We start from the raw sequence: 7,966 nt of genomic DNA on the forward strand, positions 1-7,966 counted from the left end.
AATCCTAAGAAATTTGGGAAAATAGAGGAAAGATAATAATGAGATAGAAGAAAGTAAGGGAAAGCATTATTTAGAGAGAAGCAGATTTCACAGCAAGCAGATTGCTTGGTCCAATGAGACATTTTCATAGAAATTACATGTAACTATTCTGCCTCCAAAAGGAAAGAGAAGGGAAAAATATTTTAGCCACTGATTGCTGTCCATTTTGGTGATTTTCCTGCTTAAGAATTACTTTATCCCACTTCTTTCATATATATATATATATATATATATATATATATATATATATATATATATATTATTTTTTTAATTCATTGATTACATTGTATTATGTGATACAGTTTCGACTTCTAACTAGCATGTGTCTGGATGCTGTGAGGAATGAATAGAGGCCCTGAAGGTGGAAGCAATGGCCACCAAAGCAATGTAGCTGTAGTCTGTGGAAAAAGATCTGGGTAGAAAGTAAAACAGGACTTGTGCCTGGATTTGGGGTACTACATGAACTTCGGCCTGTGAGCAAGTGAAATGCTCCACATTATGTTAACCATTCTGAGGACACTAATTTTTCTTGTTGTGAATATGGCACTTCTTGCTATTTCACGTTTTTAAAAGATTTGACTACTATAGTCAAATAGCCTATGGGGCAAAAGAAACAAGATACAAGGCAATCAGTTAAACAGGCTACACTGCAAGTTCAGGATTTCTGATGGTGGGTAGAATAAGAGGAGTAGCAGAGGTGAAAAGAAATAGAAGATTCTCAGCTTGTTTTAAAATCATAACCAATTGTATTTCATACTTTTCACAAAATTAACTTCTTATGACATCAACTAATATGTCCAATGGTAGATGAATCAAAGGTTTTATATACATACATACATACACACACACACACACACTCACTCTCTCTCTCAACTAAATAATATTCAACCAAAAAGAGCATGAAGTCCCATCATCTGGAGAAAACTGATGGAACTAGTAGAAACTCAATTAAGTGAAATAAACCAGACACAGAAAAACTATTATTGCATAGTCTCACTCAAGCATGGCATTTAAAAGTGTTGACCTCAAAGAAGCACATAGTGAAAGAGTGATTCCTAGAGGCCAGGAAGGAGAGAAGAAAGCAGCATGGGAAAATGCAGGACAATAGTTTCAAAATGAAGTTAGATAGAAGGATACAACGAGGAGACAGAAACGCTCATTATCTTAATTTGATCATTATGCATTATGAGGCCATCTTAAACTGCAACGCTATAACCCATAAATATGCACAATAACTATGTTTAATTTAAAAAGGAAATTTACAGTGGATTGAAAACAAACTAAGAAAATAAAAATCCGGGGTCTAACGCAGTAGCTTAGTGTGGAAAGTTCTCCCCTTGCACATGCTGGGATCCCATATGGGCACCAGTTCATGTCCCAGTGACCCCAATTCCCATCCAGCTCTCTGCTTATGGCCTGGGAAAGCAGTCAAGGACTTCCCAAGGCCTTGGGAACCTGTAGCAGTGTGGGAAACCCTGAAGAAGCTCCTGGCTCATGGCTTCGGATCAGCTCAGCTCCGGCCATTTTGACCACTAGGAGAGTGAGCCAATGGATGGAATATCTTCCCCTCTGTCTCTTCTCCTCTCTGTATATCTGACTTTCCAATAAAAATAAACATTTTTTTTAAAAAATAAATAAAAATTTGAAATCATTAAAAGAAATAAAATTTAAAATGAGGAAATCTTATTTCCAAATCAGAAGCTATAAATGACATCAACATAAAAATAATAAATTATAAAAGCAACAAAGATATAAAATATGTGTCACATATAATAGATACAAGTTCAAAATCTAGGATATATAGAGTGCTAATATATATGAATAAAAGGAAGGCAAATAATTTAACAAAAAAAAGTAAAGAATGTTCAGGATATTCATAAAGCAAGAAATGCCCAGAGCAACCTATGCAGGACACAACCTTGCCACTGATGTGATAACCACAAATTAAAAGAATAAAATGCCACTGTCTTCCATCAGGCTTTCAAAACAAGATGAGGAGTTACACACTCAAAGCACACTCTTTGGTGCTCATCCAAAAAGTGTATATTTGGATTAAAGTGCAGATTTGGCAAATATATTACAGAAGCAAGTCAACTTCCCACTTCCGGGGAACAGTGCTCATCACACTTGAAGTTAATGTAAGTTTGATACTATTGAAAAATCATATATCCTAAATTCCTAACAGCAGAGGAATAGATAAATAAATGGAGCCTGAGTCAAGAATAAGTTACTTGCTCTTCTTGACATGAAAAGGTACATAGTATTAAAAAGGAAATTTGTGGGAGATTGCCCCTGGATCTCTGACTGCCTAGCCCATGTGAGAGGCACACTGTGTCCCCAGGGGAACCTCTGGCAGGAGTATTGGCTAACCGAGACCCCAATGTGGCCTGTTCACTGGGCATGCAACAAGAGTGATGGGCAGCACTCCAGTCTCTCTTCTCTGCCTCTTTAATGAACTGTGCTAGGACTTCCTTGGTAAACAACTCTAGGAAGTCAAATCTTACATTCATCCTGCTTTTGGGCAGGTAATGAGTTTGTCCTGAGACATAGCTTCCTGTTCTTCCTGTGCTTCATGACCTTTAACTTCATTGCCAGGTCCAGAGAGAAAGATATAGCTTTGGGTGGAATTACTGTTGGGATGGCCCTTCTGCCTGCCCCCTTTTTACGACCCTATATAAGCTTGTGATTTCTCTCAAATAAATAGACATCCCTCACCACCGATTTGACTCCAGTGATTCTGCCGCAGAACACTGTTGCCTCACCCTTCAATGGTCTCGGGCCCTGCTGGAATAAGACCCCAGAGAGGAATTAACTAAAAATACCCAGGGTTATATACTTGTACTTGCATGATAAGAAACTGTGATGATCGAATACAACTTTTATGAGTTACCACACTTGTGAGTTAAGAGAGCAAAAAAATCATTATTAAGCAATCTGTTTTGTTGGTCTAATGAGAATACTTGAGAATAGTTCCCACAATGAACTAAAGTATCTACCCCTATGTGTCTCAGTAAATTATTTGTCTGCTTCTTATTGATTACCATAAATTGTTTCTAATGGTACAATAGAAATAAAATGCAAATCAATAGCAATTTGAGCATGAAAATCATGCAGAAATCTTAACATACTTAAAGTCAATGAAAGAGATATCAGTAACTACGCAAGGCAAAACTAAGCTCACTTTAAATTAACCCAGTTAGCAGTTAAGGAGGGCAAAAGGAATAATGAAAGCAACAAGACAAATGTTTCAAAGGAGTAGTTTTGTAAGATGAAAAGTTCTGGGGGAAGGCATTTGGCACAGTGTTTAAGACATAGCTCAGGACAACTGCATCCCACATTGGGGCATAGGAAACAGGGAAAGTGTGAGCAGAAACACACCCCTTCGACTTAAAAGGAAAATCCCACAGTTGGGCTGACATCATGGTTTGAGGATTTCATTAGGGGTCCATGTCTGCACCCAAGCTTCTTCAATGATGATAACCCTCAGTCTGTAGAAGTATCATCTGGTAGGATTAATTGCTGCCTGGAGTCAGCTTCATGGCATTATTTCAGCTCACAACTCCATCTCAAATGCAATCTTAGCACCATCATCCTTCTTCTTATCTGCACATCCATCTGTTTATTTTGCACAATGCACAGACCTCTCTTGCATGAGAAGTCCATGCTATCTGCTCAATTTTCATTTACCAGTTTTGTGAGTGCTTTCGTTTTAAAGGTGCATAGGCATTGAATGGTCTCCCACAACCTTATTTTATGCCCTGTTGTCTTAACTGAACTATTCTGAGGAATATGAGGGCTCTTTTCTTAGAGGTTTAGAGAAGAGAGCACTTACTTGTAAAAGTGGGCAAGGCGATTTGAATTTGAGCATGATCATACCAGGGGTGTTTACAGGAGGAAATAGTTGAAAATCTAGACTCCATCCAAGAGCGGTGATGCAAATTGTGGCCATTCCTCTCTATATAGAATACTATGTCATCATCAAAATAAGGTGAAAATTTCACCAAATACATTAAATTCTTGAAAGTTAATAGATGATTTGTATTGTTACATGTAAATTAGAAGTACAGGACTATGTCTGATGTGTCAAATTGTTCCTTATGGTTACTTACAAGAAATAAAAATAATAATACTAATTGGAAATATTTTGTTTAATAAATGTATTCCAGCATAATTTAAGGTTTTTTAAAACAATATTCATACATTCATGGAGTGATTTTTAAATAACCTACTTTGAATTCTAGCACTACAATCTGCAAGATAATGTTCAGTTCTGACAATAGAGGAAGATAGACATGAAAAAAGATAAAGATGAATAACACTGATTAGTAATTTTCAAAGCTTTGTGATGTCAAAAATCAGAAAATACAATAGGGCAGCTGCTAAGCCTAGTTGTTAGCCATCCATGCATCTCTGAACCACAGGGGCAGAACTGGTCAGAGAAGATGAGAGATGAGTAGGGCCCGAAGAATTTTTTATTTTTGTCTGACTTTATAAAATTAAGAGATAGCAAAATAAGTCAGGCAATAAAGAAACTTCTTTAAAAATTGGCATATAACATAATATTGTAGCAGAATTGAGCTTAGCTGTGTTGTCAGGAAAGCTTTGTAATATAATTCTCCAACTTTGATTCTTAGCCACTTACCTGAAGTCCATTCAAGGAAACTGCAAATGCTAACCAGCCCTTCTGTTGAGCTCTACCCAAACTGAAGTTAGAGATGGAGTGGAGAACTTGAACAAGTAGGCAAATCCCAAAACAGAAAAGCCATAGCTTGTTAGCCCAGTTTCCACTCCCCAGTAGGCAGACCAGGTAATATGCTCTTCCTTTAGCAAAGGAGGCTGAAAAGGCAGAAGTGTCTCGGGAGACTAAATGGAGATGGTAATTTGTGCATCATTAAGAGAAGGCCTGCCACAGAAATTATGAAGACCTCTTGAAGAATAATTAATAACCCCCTAATTATTATTAAGATAATTGATAAAACATACATGTAACAGCTTCTTATATTATAAAGGTTTGCTTCAGATTTTTTATATAACACATTGCATGACCAGGAAGATGGAGTCAGGGACTGGGGCCAGAATCAAACCCACACACTCTAAAATGCACACATTTTTTTTATTTTTTTCATTAATTACGTTGCATTATGTGACACAGCTTCATAACAGCAAGCAAGGCTAAATGTCTGCCCCTACCATTTGTTCTTTTTATTTGACTTCCCGCTTTCCTCCCACAGCAAAGAAATGATCAACCTAACAAAACTATTCTCTATGAATACATTTCAAATGCATACTTTCAAGGCAAGTTAACTTGGTCATGAGTCCTGCAAGGGAGATTCACTTACCCTGGCATTTCCCCTCTGAGTTGAAGTCAGTCTAGACATATGACTCACTTGGAGAGTAAAAGAAAAACTATGATATAGTGACTACTGCCTGCCTCAACTTGCTTTTCCCCCTACTCTGTCATGGCCACAGCGTTGGCCTGGAGAAGGCAGTTCCAACAGCCTGGATCACATACTGCTCAAAGTCACACATAGTCTGAGACATCAACATTTACTATCATAACAGCTTGAGAATTCATGTTGCTGCGTGAACAGGGCAAGCCCATTCCCACACATACCAAGAATCACCCAGCAGAAAGGCAGAAAAAGCCTTCAGCCTACTTTCTTCTTCAGGATTAAATGTAAGCTCTCTCTATATATATAATATTTCATATTTAATATTATATATATAATTTTGTATTTTGCATTCCTAAGTGTTTTTTAGATGGGCTTATTTAAACAGAAAAAAAATAACCATTTGATCTGCAGTAGTCTTATGCACTAACATTATTTCTCTAAAAACCAGTAATTATTTATTAAATGTAGTTACTTTATTTTAACCTTGCCATTAAAAAAATCTGATTTCTGATCTGGAGCTACATGAATGATCATTTATTAAAAGAAATCAAAATACTATTAACATTTTTCAGATATGAGAAAAATATATTACTATTAAATCCCTGCATCAAATAAGCTTTTGTTTATTTTCTGTTGTGAATAAGCATGCTTTAAATTAATAAGAGAATGAATAATGATGGTACTTTAAGAAAACTATGTAATTTTCAAATGAAAAATGCTAATCTTAATACATTCTTAGGCAAAGAAGGTTATGGCCCACTAAAGAGAACTTGATGCTTTCAATTAAAATAACATTTTTAGAAAGTGTCTCTACCACCTTGATTTGAATAGTACTTCTGCTGCAAGAGAAAAGCTGCTAAATGTGTCTAGAATTGATTAATAAGGAGAATAATTGCCTCCTACTAATTTTAATTTTTTATACAGCTTCGCCTCTCCTGGGATAAACATGAGGACTATGTGGCATAATCGTCAAATCTGAATCTAAGCATTCCCTTGCCAGTAGCCAATGAAGTGCAAACACAAATTAAACGAGATTGAGGATTATATTTCTAGGCTGTTTAAAAATTACTGCAGAGCATGCAGGCAGAGAGAAGCAGACGGCCAACATGAGCTACATTGTCTTTCTGCGTATTGCCCATCTGTTTTCCTTTTTGCATTTCTACTTCAAGCAATTCTAGATGTCTTATGTTTTGTATGTATGGCTGCATATATTAGTTCTTCCAAGTTTCAGTCACCAAATAAATAATATAGATGTGATGATCTCAACTTAAGCAATAATAAAAAATATATAATTCATCTTGAGCACTTTCCAGGTTCCAGTCACTTTCCTAAAGTTTTTACGAGTCTTAAGACTACTTTTTCATTATCACTGAAGAGATACTATATGTGGAAGTTGAAGAATAAAGAGTTCAATTTTTTCCAGTTTAAAACTGATAGGAGGGCCCAGTGCAATTGCCTAGCATCTGAAGTATCTCACCTTGAAGCATCTGAAGCATCTCACTTTGCATGCACCAGGATCCCATATAGGTGCCTGTTCTAACCTTGGCGGCTCGTCCTACCTTCCAGCTCTCTGCCTGTGGCCCAGGAAAGCAATCCAAGACAGCCCAAAGCCTTGGGACCTCTTTCTGGGAGACCAGAAAGAGGCACTGGGCACCTGGCTTCAGATTGGCTTCAATGCTGGCCATTGTGGCCACTCGGAAATGAATCAACAGACAGAAAATCTTCCTCTCTGCATTTCCTCCACTCTATAAAAATCTGACTTCCCAATAAAAAAAAAAAAACTTTAAAAAAACTGATGGGAAATAGTTGAATAGGAATCCAATGCTTTAAAAAATATTGGGCTGGAAGCAGAAATGCATACTACACTGCATCCTCACATCTGGATGTTAGTCTCCATTTCACAGCTACTGTACATCCCCTTAAATGAAAAGTCATAATACAAAATCAACAATAGAAAGAAAAATAGAAATTTACAATGCCATAAAGTTAAATAACATGTTACTAGATATGACAGTCTCCATTACACAGCTACTATACATCCCCTTAAATGAAGAGCCACAAAATCAAATCAACATCAGGGAGAAATAAGAAATTAACAACACCAAGAAGTTAAATAACATGCTACTAAATGACTAACGTGTAGCTGAAAAAATGAAAATCAAGAACCTTCTTGAAGAAAATGATGCCACTGCATGATCTATGAGTCATTGAATGATTTAATCTGAAGAAAGTGTTTTGAAGAGATGAAACCAACAGAAAACAACAAAACCCATGCAATATAGTTTCCGCTGATCTTTGTTGGAGTGTGTCTCCTCCACACAATAAACAGATGGGTTTTTACTTCCAGACAAAGATGGACTTACAATGAAACTGTTTACTGTGTCTTGACAATAGGGTGCTGGACTCTGCCATTGTCCATGCCCGCATTGATGGACATATGACTGTGTATGAAGAACTATATTTTAGTAATGATATAAAGGAACTAGGTGGGGGAGGGAATTGGGGAGGAAATAAGGAAATACGGAACTGTATCA

This window comes from Ochotona princeps, chromosome 1, assembly GCF_030435755.1.
Source record: "Ochotona princeps isolate mOchPri1 chromosome 1, mOchPri1.hap1, whole genome shotgun sequence".
Classification (NCBI taxonomy): domain Eukaryota; kingdom Metazoa; phylum Chordata; class Mammalia; order Lagomorpha; family Ochotonidae; genus Ochotona; species Ochotona princeps.